Source organism: Equus asinus, chromosome 9 (assembly GCF_041296235.1).
Source record: "Equus asinus isolate D_3611 breed Donkey chromosome 9, EquAss-T2T_v2, whole genome shotgun sequence".
Lineage (NCBI taxonomy): Eukaryota > Metazoa > Chordata > Mammalia > Perissodactyla > Equidae > Equus > Equus asinus.
Window position 1 is genome coordinate 93,174,568 of NC_091798.1, and position 15,475 is coordinate 93,190,042.

A 15,475-nucleotide genomic window follows, 5' to 3' on the forward strand; every position below is an offset into this window, starting at 1 on the left:
CGTCTCACCAGCCCTCCCACACTCAGCTCTTGTTCACGTTACTTTCCAAAACCTGCTTGAAATTTCCCTCTATGACTTTTTCTTGTTTTAAACTTGTAATCTTGCTTTTCAGAAACCATTCCTGAGAGTAACAGCAAACATACACTTAAGAACCACTATCCTAGACAAGTGGTATAGGGTCACGGTTGAGAGGGTGGGTTCCGGGCCACACAACTGTGTTCAAATCCTGGGTCTCCCACTTACTAGCTGTGTGACCTTGGGCAAGCCGCTTGGCCCCTCTGGGCCATAGGTTTCACGTCTATAAATGGGGAGACTGATGCTGCGCCCCACCCCCCTCCGGGTTGCTGTGAGCATTAGAGCGTGGGAAACACTGGCAGGTACCTGCCGTGTAAACATTTCTTATCACGGTGCCCTGGCCCCCAGCTCCATTTCCTCTCCCTGCTCACATGGGGAAGGCACAAAACCCAGCTCTGTGATTTGTACTTAACTTGTGCTTTTCATCTCTTCAGATTGTGTCGGGGCAAAGTCTTGAGGTTTCTTTGTTCTTAAAGTCCCTGAAGTGCTGACTGCCTGACTGTGAAATGGCCTCCGCCCCTGCTCTTACTGACCCCTCAGGCCCCCGTCCTTTTCCTCTCCCTTCTTCTGGTCCTATGCTCACACCAGAAGATACCGTGCCCCCGACCCCTCCCCAAGCCCGCTTCTCAAGGAGACAGAGGTTTAGCTTCCATGCAGACGTTTTCCTTTACTGGAAAATTGTAGAAGTTATTTTAGCTTTATTTTTGTTAAATTTAGTTTTTCTTCTTCAGAAAAGGAGAGGAAAAAATTTTGCAATGTATATATATTGCCCTCATTGCAAATATATTTGCAATGATATATATATAGTATGTTATATATGTTTGTACATATATCTATTTTATCCTTGTACAGAGTTGGCCTGATCTGAGAGCCAAAAGGGCCCTGGTGGCCCAGGAAGGTCTGGCAAGAGAAGGAAACTGAGGGCTGTTTCTGAGGGAACTTTAGGGAGCAGCACTACCTCTGGCATAATCTCTTGGAACCTCTAGAAGCTTCTTTGCCCCTCCCTGCACCCCTGCCCCCGACAGTCATCCAGGCTCCGACCTCCCTCCCAGCACCTTCTAGAATTTCTTTGAGGTCCCACCACTCTACATGCCCCACTTGCCTATCAGTTCTGTGAGAAGCCCTGGCTGGCCCGCACTACCTCACTCACTGGTGTCATGGCAACGGTCCTCACAAACATACCCAGATGGCCAGATACGGCCTGGTGACAACAGCTCGCAGTGCTGTAACCGGGCCTCACCGCATGGAGGCCACTCCTTCCACACCCCGGTGCCCATTCTATTTGGGGACCCCAATCAGGAGGAAGACCTGTTCTGTTGAGCCGAGGGCAGCTGAGACGCGGTCCCAGAGAACAGCAGTGGGACCCTCACCTCCCTAGCTCTCTGCTGAGGAAGGAGAGAAGGCCTGGGAAGCTTCTCCGGGGATTTCTGGGCTGGTCAGTGCAGAAGCATTCCAGTGAGTCAGCCTTCTGCTTGCAGACCAGGAGCCCTGCCTGGGAAACAAGCCACGCAGTAGCCCTCTGACAATTGTTCCTTTCTGTGAAGAGGTGGCTGTGTTGCCAGCACAAGTGGGACACAGAGCTCACACCCATCTGCACATTTGTTATCGATTTACAACAGCTTTAACTCAGCCCTTCGGATGGCCAGACAGCTTCCCTCCTTCTGTTTCTCCCCGTTCCTTCCCTTTGTCCTGACTTTTAAGGATCAAGGACATTTTTGTACCCTCAGAATGCAAGATGGCCCTTGAAACACTGGATCCATATGATGTGTCCTCCTGAAGCTTCAGCTCCAAGTACATGAGTGATAGAAAAGATTATTTTTATATTAAGATATCTGCACTTAGGGGCAAAAATGAAAGATTTCCAAAAGTTTTAAGATAAAGCATGAGACTTTGAAGAAGCATTCACCTGCTGAAGGCCTTTGGCTAACCCTCCAGGTGATGTGCTGACTCCTCTTATCCCTGGGAGATTTTGGTGGGAATGTTCGAGAAGTGCCCCTCGTGACTTGGTGACCTTTGACCTTGACCATCTCTATAGCTATTCTTGGAAGAGAAGAGCAGAGAATTCTTGCAAACCACATGCCCAGCAAAAGTGGGAGACAGGAATTTGGAGAAAAGTTGAACAGATCCCAATCTGATACCACTTCAGATACATAGTTAGGTAATCATAGGTAGTCCCACCATGGTGGCCATGTTGATTTGCTGCAATAGGAGAAGAGCAGGAGGCACAGAGGTGGGGATGAGGTCAGTGTTGAGAACCGAATTCTTCAATATAGTTCTCATATTTTCATTTTCTGCACTAACCAGAGCATATAAATTCATGATAAAAAAAAGTGTGTTAATTTGTGATTCTATCCTGTCTGAATGCAACTACGCCATACCTAGAACCTTCTAACATGTGGCAAATTAATTACTTTCATCTTTTTTTCCTTCCCAAGAGGCCAAGTAAGAAGGGCGGCACTGGGTACCAGGTTGCTGGTAACACTGGGTGGGTCACATACCACTTGAGTGCTTTTTATTTTAGTAAGCTCTAGATAACTCTTTTGGCCATTCATACTAGCCAGTTATGCGTTGAGGCTCATTTGCAGATTTTCACATGCAGGGGAAGAAAAGAACGCCATTGCCGTCCTTTGGTTCCCAGTGACTGGAAGGAGTGGCAGGCCCTTCATTGACAAGCTGGGCAAATGCTCACACAGTCACGTTCTGTGTACACGGGAAGACTGCAGACAGGTTTATGTTGCTGTGGACCACATACACAGTGGCAGCTCCTTATTGGTTCTGACGCATTGGGCAAGGCTATAGTGCAGGGGAGGTGGCTCCTGGACAGTGAGAGGACACAAACCACACTTCCAAGTTTTCAACCATTTTCTATTTCTTTTGACCTTGGGCAAGAAACTTAATTTCTTGGCGTATCAGTTTGTATAATGGGGAGAGATGATATCTACCTCAAAAGATGATGATTAGCTTTCAATGAGATAATGTGTGTGCATGGACCAAGCGCAGAGACAGGACACTCTCAAGAAGCCGTAGGGGAAGCAGAGGCTGCTGGACCTCCACAGCGGAGGTGGCTGCACGGGTGGTAGCATTGTTCTCTCGCTCCCAAAACAAACATGCAGAAACTCCCCAAACTCAAAAGAGTAACCAAGTAGAAGGTTGAATTCCAGCGTATTCTGAAGACAGGAGAAAGCGTCCTCTACACAGACATCATGTGACTGGTCACCCCTCTTGTGCTATCCCAGTGGGACACAGGATGGGGCTTCAGCATAATCTCACTCTGAAACTTCTGCTCCTAGAGAACACGGCCATCTTCAGGTGGACAAATAAGCTCAAAGGAATTAATTTACCCCATGAAGAGTAGATGATACCAGTTTGCCTTTCAGAGAAGACGTGCGGCTCGCTGCCCCCATAACGTCAGTAACGAGGTCGTTGTCTTCCGAGAGCGACTCCCTCCTGAGTTCTCGCGGAGCTGTAGGCAGCACAGTCATGATTCACCTTCTGTGTAATCATCTCGGCAACTCCCTGGGTTGTGCCCTGCTGTCTTGGGGGAAGGAAGAGGCAGAGAAGAAAGGGACGGAAGGGAGGGTAATGAGACGCTAGGCTCACTGGTGTGTTTTGTGAGACCATTCTCCTTCACTGCCATGAGAGTACCCCGCTTTCTGCACAACATTTTATACTCAATTAATTCTTGGAGACGTCACCAGAGACTGGTGTGTGCATACTGAATAAGCCTGGGATGGTTTTTATGTTCTTCTTTGTTTAGCTCATATTTTTGCAGACAGCAGTAATATATTAATTGTTCATTTGGGGCGTAGAAGAGCTATCCTGAAACTCTCGTTATTTGATTTGGTTCATCTGTTCTTATCACAAATGCCATTGGCAACGGGGATCTAGAGCTGAACATCCTACTCTGACATAGTTTTGCATGTTAGATATCACCTTTATACTCATCTTCAAGTTTCAAGTTCTTTAGATAAAGTAGAGATGAGAAATGATCATTGGAAAGTTGAAAACCTTTGAGATCCCCCGATGGCAGTGGGCACCAAAGTTCCCAGGCTCTGATTGGTACAGGTGGCATCTGGCCATTTAAATTCTTACTTGGTTCCACTGCCGAGTAATGTAGGGTTTTATATGCTTGATAAATTCTTATTAGACAGCTGTTGATTGCTGATATGGAATCCATAACTTATGTGCCAAAGGAGCGGACCCGGGCTCGGCTGTGGGCTTCACCTTCTCGCCGGAGACTCAGAGGAACTGCGCGTGTGGCTGGGATGTCCCTCCAGGCCCTTTGGGCACAGTTCCTCCCATCTTCCTGAGCGACCTCTGCAATAGCTCTCAGAAGCACTGGGCTGACAGACCTCAGATGCTGGCTCAGAGATCGATAACCTCATCTCTGACAGTTTCCTGGTCCTAGATTTTTGCTCTTTTGTTTCTGGCTCAGTTGCTGAAGTCAAGTTTTTGTTACAGTTCTTGTGCGGTTCACCAGGTCCTGAGAAGCCCTGTCAGTGCGCTCCTCCACCTCACGCTCTTCCTCGTGGGTGACAAACAGAAATGGCAAGCAATAGGATATACTAGAGCACATGAGGAAGCCATTTGGTGTAAACCCAATTCAGCGTGACTTTGTTTTTCCAAAAGGGGCTGACATGGCTGTTGAGCACACATTGTATATCTGCTTAAAACATTTACTATGGCAAGAACAAATGCCTGAAGATAAAGGTGCAACTTCCCCTCACATTGGCATTTCCTTAAGGATAAGCATCTCTCCCTAGGTTAGGAACTGATTGCTGTGCTCACCTGTGACCACCCAGCTTGAGACAACAGACCTGCCACCCTGCTGTGTTCACCAAGACAGCAGACCTGCTACCTGCTGCGTCCATCAATCGCTGTGCTGACAGAGCAGTCTCGAAGTTGACTGTTGTAAAAGGGACATTTCAATCCTATGTGAAACATCCCCTTTCAGGGTATATAACCACTCTGTACCCCCCACTTCTTTGGTGCCCTTCCTTCCTTCGGGAAGAAAGGCCCCAGGCCATGGTCCTCACATTTTAGCTCAGAATAAACTCACCCAAATTCTCATTTATAGATTGGTTATGGATTATTTTTGTCGACAGGGCATATTCTCCTCTTCGTCAGGAGGACTCAGAAGGCAAGCAGGTGTTCTCTCTGAGGTCCTCTCAGGATTGTTCTGGGTTCTGTTAAGGCAGTGGGTTAGATTTGAGCAATTCGTACATTTTAAAATCCAGACGTCTTTTGGACCCTGCCCACAGATCCCCCTGGATGGCTTTTGGCAGGATGGTTTCTCAGTCCTGGATCCTGTTTTGCCAGCTGCTCAGGCCAGCAGCACAGAGAAAACACTTAGGCACACGGTTCAGATGCTTGCATTCTTATCTGAGTCAAATCTATGTGAAAAGATCTCAGAATTTAAAAAGCCAATCAGTGCCTATGATGTCGGATTGTTTACTGTTTCTCTCCTGGGGACATTTTCTTGGCATCCTGCTCTGATCCTCTAGGTGTGTCTAATTGTTGTAAAGGCACAGCTGTGTGCATTTGATTTGCCTGAAGGAAAAAAAGCCACATCTTTCAACGTCGGGGAACAGTCTCGAACTTCCCCGTTAGTTCTCACCTTTGAATTTCTATGAAGCCTCAGACTTTAAACTCTTCTGGCGGCTAAGTAGAAAGCATCGTTTTCCTGTCCGTCTCAGAGACCGACTTCTGATGTCTTTGAACTTGTCCTGCAGAAACAAGGATCATTCAGAACTGGCCTCATCACTTTGACTTTTAAGCACATTTATAGCTCAGGGCCAAAAGGGAGACAAAGAGAGGAGAAAGGACATCTTTGTGGATTGCTCCCTTTGTGGAAGCTTGTGTGACCCTTTCCTGCACGCTTTTGTGGGGGTATTGCAGCAAAAGATAGTTCTGCCTCAGACGACAATTCTGCTGAGACACAACAGACTCGTTTTCCCGCAGCTGAAACACGCATTGCAACGTTGATGCCCCTGAGCCTGGTCTCAGGGAAGCAGGAAGCCATTATTTTCAGCTGGGAAAAATGTCAACAGAGATGAACGGAATTGGATCGTGGTTGAGACTCTGCTGTTTGTTCAAGTTACTCAAGGTTAATAATGTCAAAGATACTTGCTAAGCGGGGGGCGCAGCCCTCGGGCACTGTTCTGACATGACCCAGTCCTCCAGGAATGCAGTGCGGCTGCCAAAACCCAGCACGGGGAGACACCTCCGTGAAGAAGTTTCCTCTGAGAACTGCCTTCTTGCGTTAGTCGGCTAGGGCCCCTGCCTACCTGCTCATTCCCCCTGGGAAGTGGTCAAGGTGTGTGAGCCTGGGGACTCTGCTCCCAGCCCTGGGACTGCTTGTGGTTTCCCCACAGCCTCCGGGCCCCTTCCTACTGCTTCTAGAGAAGGCCTCTCTTCCTGTTGGGGAGATTGCTCCCGAAAACGCTGCTCAGACGGTGACTCAGCCAGCAGTCTTCCCTTACTGGCCCAACCTGATAAAGTACACAGTCCATTCTTCACAATCGGTGCTCACAGAAGAAAAGTGGCTGAAAATAAAAGACACACCCAACCGGCCGCTGGTTCCCCAAACTTGTGCTTTTGAATTGCTGTGTTTTCTATTGTCTGGGCCTGATCTTTCCTAACATCAGCATACCCGCCCCCCAAGCAGCCTTTTCTGCTTCTTTTTCCTAGATATTTTTGCAGTTGTTAGGCATCAAAGAAGGCCCTTACAGAGGTTTATCTCAAGGCACTATGTCATTAAATTAACAGAAAACTCAAAATGGCTTCAGCGGAAAAGGGAATTTATCGATATGAGGTAGTCAGGGTGTCAGGAACGATAGACTTTGGGGCTCAGTTGTTGCAATCACAACCATTGCTGACGTCCTCATATTCTGACTCAGTCTTTCTTTTTAGTATCGTAAAACTCTCAATTCTGTGTGACACTGTGGAGGTAGCTTCAAATCCAGCAGGAGAGTGACTGTCTCCCTGACAAACACACCACCCTCAGTGGAAATCTCAGGGAGTCTCAGTGGCCCTGATGGGGTCGCGTGTCCTTCCTAAGCCCGGTGTTGAGAAATGCAGTGATCCCTTTGGGTGGTCTGAGTCACACGCCCCAGTGAGCTCGAGGTAGAATCATCTCCCCTGGAAACACGTGGACTGAAAACAGGGGATGAATGGATTTCCACATGAAAATGGGAACTGTTTCCACAAGACAGGGAAGTGGAAACTGAGCGCGACGAAGAACCCACACGCCCACGTCTGCAGGCACAGGGCCCTCTGGGTGACCATGCCTTCTCAAACGGTGTCGACTTCATGGTGGACGCCGGACTAAGTCTGGGTGAAAGGGAAAGGAGAAGTGGATAGGTGCAAAGATGAATAGAACTCAGTGTCTTAAGTTTTGCTTAGGCCAGAGATGGCACATTCATGGCTCAGATGCCAACACATCTGCATCTTTTGTCCATGGCAGGCATCACTAATGGGCACTTCTCGTTGAGCCTGTTTATAGTTTTAGAATTCTTCCCATCACTGCGCTCCTGGCAGCCATCACAGATCAACAGATATTGGCACATGTGAAGATACGTCTTGGATTGATATTTAGTGAGTTGGACCAAGCGAACGTTCTCTTTCAGTGTGGTTGGTAAAGTGGGCTGGGTGTGAGCTGGAGGCAGAAGGTGGCCGGTCAGCAATTGACCACGAGTCACTAGTTGTCAGGAAAACCATGAAGCTGTGTGAAGGTAATAGCTGGTTGACTGTATTTGTAGTTTGCAGATATCTAGCTCCTTACAGATACGTCAGTGAGCACCTCACACTCCTTCCTTTTCAAAGCATTTTAAATAATACTAGATGAAAATAATAGTGGGTAACTAAGTTCTCAGTTTTTTTTCTGTTTGTTTTTTACAACTTTGTTGAGTGTGGGGTGGGAAGAAGAAAATTTTTATTCCACATAACTGTAGAAGAATTAATCCAGCTTTCTACTCTCAATGTTTAAAAAGCACATTCATCTAGTGTAATGGCAGAGTTAAAGGCCAGATGTGCCATAGAGGGGCATATGGAGCCAGGAAGAAAGGTACAGCGCACAAAATCGTGACAGAAGTCACAAACACGGTGAGATGCATGCTTTCTCAAGCTCCGAGGACAGCCAGGAAGGTGTGTTAACTGAAAGAATATGAAGTGATGGCCTTAAGTGGGTCTTAAACGTTAGAAGTAGGCACTTCTTAACTCATCTAGACAACAAATTGAATCAACAAACATTTACTGAACCCCTACCGTGTGCAGGTTACTCTTGAATGCTTCGTGAGATACAAAGAGGATAAGATTGTCTCTTTCTAAGAAGAGGTAAACAAACAAATTGAAGATACAAGATTTACAAATAGGAAAACTTAAATAACAATAGAAAGCAATAATTGAAGAGATGTCAGTAGGCAGTAAGTGGTTAATCACCAAATGAGTTACTTGAATAATAATTATGGGAAATTTTTAGGAAGGAGTGATTAGCTCAAGCTGGAGGATGAAGAATCTCATTAGCAAGGAAGTGAGGACTGCCCTTGGCCTTGGGAGTTAGGCCTCCCTGGGAAAGCAGCCTACGGAAAGCAAGATGCATGAAAGGAGCATTTGGAAGAGAACGAGTAAGTATATTTGTCTGGAGTCGATGTTTTGTGCAGAGGAGTGGAGAGGAGGGGGGGTTATAAAAATATATTGTAGAGGCCAAGCTGAAGGTTTTAGACACAATCCAGTAAGCGATGGGGAGTTGTGGAAGGTTTCTGAGTGGCACAGTGGCATGGTTGGACTGCTTTGGGAAGGATAATTTGACATAGAGATGGGAGAGAGAATGGATGTAGCCAATATTGGAGTCAAGGAAACCATTATGGGCCTTTTTCAATAAGACTCAGGAAGATAAACAGGTGCAATTTAGCTTGTTGGCAGTAGGACTATAATCAGTATGGTGAAATAAAACAAGACGTGGTCACTAATAAGATACTTTCCATTGGGGAGGGAGGAGACAGAAATTTGACATTTCAGTCTCAAGATATCAGAATAATGGAAGAATCTGGAGAGAAGACAACTCTGAGCTCCGACGAGAAATTAGGCCTGGTGTTGAGGTTTAGGTGAAGGCCCAGAGACCGAGGACAAGGACCAACAGCCCGCTGTGCTGATGGCCAGTGAGGTTTGGGCTTGAGTTCAGGAGTCATCTGCGTGGAGGAGCTGTTTGAAACAATGCTTATCACCCGGCTTCAACAATGATCACCTAATCAATCTTGTTTCATTTGCCCCACTTCCATCCTTTCCAGCACTTCTTTTCTTGGATGGGGGAGTGCGCTGGTTGACTTTTCCTGTGTCCTCTGAGAGTCAGCTCTATTCTTTCTAACTCAGAGTGTCTTGTTGAGGGTAAATTTGTGATGAAACTGATGGAGTTGAAATTTGAGGAAGAAAAAAACATTGTTTCTTTTTGGAATGTTTTAGACTACTGATTATAACTACAACAGAATAAATTGGTCGATACCTCCTAATCTTGGGCTTTCTCTTGCTTCAGTCCAGGAGATCCCTGAGCCTCAGACAGTGAGTGCATGTGGTGCGAGCTGCCTGTTGGGAATCCCTCTGCCGAGTGCAGACGGCCGGCCAGGCTTCTCCAGTGGCCCCGCAGAAGCCTGTGAAAGGCATCTTCGTGCTGATAGTCACTCACATGGGAACCAAAGCTGGAAAATGGGCAGGAACGAACCACTCTGGTCTCTGTGGGAGGCAGGAGTCAGTTAATTGACCTCTGCTCTTCCTCCTTTTCTTTCTCCATCGGAGTTATCACAAGCCATAGTAGAGAGAGAGATCTGCTCACGAGAGCGAGGTCACCAACAGGACAGTGCTCACTGCTGAGGTTTTTAGCAGAGTGGCCGAGACCTGGGCCTGTGTGGAAGTTTAACTTGTGCTTCTTCTCAGGTTTTGTGCTCCACAAAGACTAAAAGAGAATAAACTTATTAATTGGTCATCTTCATTTTCAATGTTTCTTTCCTTTTACTTTTTACTGAAGCATAATATGGATGCAGAAAAGTGTAGATCTACGTATACAGTGCGATGAACTTTCAAACTGAACACACCTGTGTAACCTGTCCCCAGATCAGGAGACAGAATGCTCCTTGCACCAAGGAGTGTCCCCGTGCTCCTGCCCCGTCACCGCCCTCATGCCTCCTTGCAGCACGCATGACCAGCAATGCTGTTTACAATAAAATGGCAGTGGAGGTAGTTTTTAGGGAAAATCCTTTCTTTTCAGGTCCTTCCCCTCCTTGCCATACTCCTAGTGTCCTCTAAAAATGAAGTCAACAATCCCGGCAGTGGGAGGAGTGCCCAGGTAAGAGGCAACGGAACATCGCTCTGGTCTCCTCCTGAACCCAGGCGTTCAGAGCCCATGATGTGAACAGTCACATGACGGAAACTCTTCCTGACCCCATGGCGGGTTTCGCCTCAGTGGCCCCTTTCTATTCCTGACTGACTCCCAGGAAGCTCCTTGGAGTTGTCTTACTGGATGGTAAAGAAACTGTCATTGATGCTTCGCAGCACTCCAGTAGAACATGCTGGAATTATTGACTCCTCCGTGCATAATGGGAGAGAAGAAGACTCAGTGGGCCGAGCCCATGTGTGGTGGCCGCCCCCGCCGAGGAGCTTTGCTTCCGACCTTTCCTTAGTCCTCTGCTTACTGCTCTGTGTGGACCAGGCTCTTGCCCGCAAAGCAACACAAGCGGGGCAGAAACAGGCAGTCAGCGGCTGTCTCTCGCCAGGCTGGGGTCCAAAGGGAAGGGCAGGAAGGAGCAGTGGTGAAGTGGGAGGCTGTCGGACAGTCACTGGCTTCAGGCATGTCGTTACCTTGGGTGATTAAAAAATGTCTTTAAACACCGTTTCCTTATCTATGATATTGGGATAATAACAGCAGCTGCCTCAGAGGACTGGGTGGGGTCCAACCGCAACAACGCCCGGGAAGTGCTGGGCAGAGTGGCTGGCACACAGTCAACACTCAGCAACTGTGAGCTCTGACTGTTCTGCAAGAACCACCTCCCAAGGCAAGAGCAAGGGAGCTTTGGGTGGGAGAACGCAGCGCTTGACAAACTTGTGAATGCTGGAAACAACTGACCAGGATTTGATTAGTGTATTTCCATCCAGACAAACTTCTCAGTTATGTCTCCAAAATCAAGCTGGCATTTCCTGGCCTCGGCGCCTCGGAGGCCCCACTCCCCGTGCAGCTGCAGGGCGATGGAGGACCTTGTTCTGCTGCAGATCTGCATTTTGGGGGTGGGAGACCCCCTAGGATGAAATAAGGTTTTGGCAGAAGTTATGAAGATGAAAATAATCCGTTTAAAGTTCATAGTAAGGTAAGGGGAAACTGGATTGATTTTCCCCTTAGACCATTTTTAATTAAAATGCAGCCTCTTAACCACAGACTAGTGAAGCTGCAATGTCTTTCGGGCACAAGACAGGAACTCCCATGGTTCTCTAGTAATTTCCGTGGCTATCGTATTGCCCCCTCACCTCATCTTCCTCTGTCACCCTCGCGGACCCCCCACTGCCTCCAACTGCTAGCCTGGTGCGTCTGCTCCGCCACGCCAATCAGCCACAAACGGGCAGCTTTGTTAGGACTCTGCTCTTCCTTGCGCCCTCTCTGGGAGCCATTTCTAGGATCAAAGCCTTGTGTCCACTGTTGACAAGCTGTACAAAGTTCCGGAGGATGCTCGTTCTCTTTGAACTTCAGGTTTCCCCTCAATAAAGTGGGCTATTGACGGCACCCCTCTCACGGGGATGCTGTGAAGAGTAAATGGTATGATGTAAATGGCCGAACACGGAGACTGATACTGAGAAAGCACTCAAGAAAGATAAGCCGCTCACGTTATCATCATCATCGTCATCGTCTTCACCACCACCATCGCTGTCATCAGTTGCTGAGGTGCAAAAGTCTCATCAACGAATCAATGATCTTTTTCCTGTGTCCATGGTGGGGTTATCTCCTGACTTGCTTTAAATGTGAACTCTTGAATTTACATCTTAAGGATTCCCCATATACGAGGCTTAAAATATCAATACGTGATAGTCCCACCTTAAATGCTTTTAGGGGAGGTGAACTCTCTGGAAAACCGGCTGAAATCTGGTTTGCTCAAGCTAGAGAGACCCACAAAAGGCTTACCAAGGAGAATGAGGCATTCGAAGCTTCATTTCCATTAAAATGCAAATTAGAATTAAGGTTATCCATATGGTGATGTATCTAATTTCCCCCAGTGCTCTTCCTAACCCAAACAAGAGATGATTTCTATTTCTAAATTCTTTAATGATGTAATCCGTCAGAATTATAAGCACACGCAGTATGCTCTATTTTCCTATCAGTAGAGCATAGATACGTCTGATCACTCACATAGCCATATGGTGTGATGAGACACGAGTCTACTTCTAAAAGTTTTATTTTCCCAGAATATATTCTGCCTTCAGCTCCATGTACGTCACCACTCAGCTTTTTAGAAGGTGGCTTTCAAAACTTTGACTGAAGCCAGCACAGAGCTATACTGGAATGTTCCGTGAAGACAAGGATCCACAGCACTCAGCCCTTTGCTGACTCCCAGCGCCCCCAGAAAACGCCTACTGAGAAAGTGAACTGGAGGAGAACATGATGGCCCATTTAAGAACCGGGGTCATGTTTACACTTCGATGATCAAAGGAAAAATGTTTTAACTTCAGGGGTCCTTACTTACATCTTTTATGATGTGAAAATAATTAGAATCCTTAGCAGTATCTTATTTACCACATAACAAACCTTATTACCCCTGGTTTTTTATGTGAGGAAATTGAAACCTGGGTAGAAAGTATGAGAGTCTAGACTCATCCCAGATCTTCTGTTCCAAGTCCTGCGCACACATTCGCCTCACCTCACCCCACCCCCAGTCCTCCGCCCCGGTGCCTCACTGCCCACCCCAGCCTTTCTCCAAGAAAATAGCCAAGAAGTCTCTCAAGGAGTAGAGTAGAAACTATACGTGGGCCAACAACGGGAATAAACCGCTTTATAGTCCATTGTGTTGGAACTGGTTGATCCATTACTTTTCATAAAATGTGTTGAAAGACCACAGAACTAAGGGAAGTGAATCTGGCCGCTGTGTCAACTATGGGCACGTCAGGAAAAGCTTATAGTGCTAACCGCCTAACTAATCCAGTGCGTATGTATCGCCCACCTACCACGTGTCGGGCATGTGGGAAACTGTACCCATTCTCATCCATACTCAGTACACAGAGATTGGTGGGGGTGGGAGAGTAATTGGTGCAAACACATAGTGAGCTATTCAACGACAGGAAACTTATATGTAGTTAAGAAAGCTCAGAGTTACTACATATAAAAATATATGTAAAATAAGTAACATATTTATATGGTACTTTGCAATTATCAGAAGATATTCATCAGGTTGGATTCACACAATACCTAGGATGAGAGAAGCGGGTGTTACTCCATTTTCCAGACAGGGAAATTGAGGCTCAGAGGGCCAAGGATGGTCTCTAACCAGTAAGTATGTGATCTTACATTTTCCGAGTCTTAGGTGTTCCTGCAATTTATTTTAAGGCTCTGTTTGGACAAGCTCATTTTCTTGTTTTAAGAGAGGTAGAACTGTCTGCTTGCCAGAACAGACGAGCAAATTAATAACTCGCTTGGCAGCAGCTCCCATCCAGGGATGGACGCAGCAGGGTGCAGCATGGGTGCTCAGGGCCGCGGCAGAGCAGCCGCCTGTGACTAGCCCTGATGAGCTCTGCTGCTGGAGAGGCAGTCACTGGCATGGCACACAGGCTGCATTCTTCCTTCATTTAAAAACCATGTAGAATAACGCAAAGCCTTGTATCCAATCTGATCCTTGCACACGCACGCTGTGCTGGAAAGAGAACCCAGGTGTGTCAGCCCCCTCCGAGAGTGCCTTTGGGAAAGCATCAGAGTGCTCTAATGCTTTGAGCCCAAGCCGGGCCGCCAGGGTGACCAGTCGGAACAGATTCCACGGTGCACATCGTTGACCGAACTCCAAGGCACTTGTGTTCCGTAATGGAGGTCACAGTGAAGGAAAATGGTGGGGTCATTTGGGGACTGGAAACTTCAGGTCAGATGGCACAGGGGGAAGTGCTTCTTACAGAGCTGACCAGTTTGGTTGGGCGTGAAGATCGCCCGCTAGGAGTCACTCTTAAAGATGGAAATTGCCCCCGGGAAATGTTAAGGTCAAGCTGTGCTGGCTGGGTATAAAGGACAGAGGAGCTGCCCCTTGGCCTGTCCGCCTTTTCCTTTTTCTGTATTTTCCGTTACGTGCCTCCTTTCTAGGGCTCCAAGCCCAGAATGTAGTATAGACTAGTGATTCACTTTGGCTAGTTGAGCTCAGAACTCAGTTTCCTAGAGTGAACTCAGGAATGGCGGCTCCTCTCTGAGAATGGCTTACTTAGGGAATCGCGGCCCGTTTGTCTTCAGGACTGTGCTGCTGGACTTCTTCCTCTGCTCATCAGTCAATGCTGGGGAAGGATCTGTGCGGGCAGCACGGCCATACAAGGTGAACGAGAGCAGCCGTCTGGCCCTCGAGGGTTTACAGCCGTGACGAGAGCTGTTAGGGGCTGAGCCCAGTGCAGACACTCCTCCTGTGGAGAATAAGGGAGAAAGGTTTGGTGGTGCGGAATTTCAAAGAACTGGAAAGCGCGCCAGTCTGAAGATGGGGAGGTGTTTTAATTCAGGGCGTGATCAAAAAGGGTGGAACCCTGTGTCAGGAGCAGTAAGTTTTCCTGTTTGACTAGCGCAAAGGTCTGAGGCAGGAAATAGCGAGAGGTGAGAGGAATGGGTGAGCTGGCACCAGGCTGTGGATGGTTTCAGGCGTCAGGCTGGGGAACTTTGACCAGGCAGTGAGCGGGGAGTTAACACAGGACTTTTTGCTGAAGGCAGATGCAAAGAAGTCTGTGCTTTATAATGATTAATCTAACTGGTCTATTGGATGGATTGAAATGAAGAAATGCTGTGGTGAGAGAGACCAATTCAGTGGGAGACTATTGCAATAGACCGGATGAAAGATCATGTGGGCCTGAGCTGAGACGCGATGTGTGACTGTGAGCTATTCAGAATTCACGCCAGCAGGCCCTGGGGACGGATTAGATGTGGGAGACGAGGGAGAAGGGAGAGTCGCTGATCAGCCAAAAGTGGGGGTGCAGGAGGAGGAGCATGTTTTAGGAAAGACACAGGAATTTCAGCTGGGGACGTGTATTCATGTGCTAAGACTGCCATGACAAAATAACACAGACTGGGCGCCTTCAACAATGGAAATTCATTTTCTCATAATTCTGGAAGCTAGAATCCAAGATCAAGGTGTCGGGCAGGTTTGGTTTCCCCCGAGGCCTCTTTGGCTCGCAGATAGCTGCCTTCTCTCTGTGT

At 47.5% G+C, this 15,475-nt stretch overlaps 1 long non-coding RNA gene across 1 annotated transcript in view; it reads left to right on the forward strand.

Annotated features, from left to right (window-relative positions):
- The window catches only part of LOC123289054 (uncharacterized), a 64,017-nt gene extending 51,269 nt beyond the window's left edge, over nt 1–12,748 (forward strand). Inside the window, exons 5-6 of the long non-coding RNA XR_006532794.2 lie at nt 8,555–8,699; nt 9,605–12,748. This is a non-coding gene — a long non-coding RNA (uncharacterized lncRNA). The remainder of the gene's footprint in view (nt 1–8,554; nt 8,700–9,604) is intronic.
- The last annotated feature ends 2,727 nt before the right edge of the window (nt 12,749–15,475 follow it).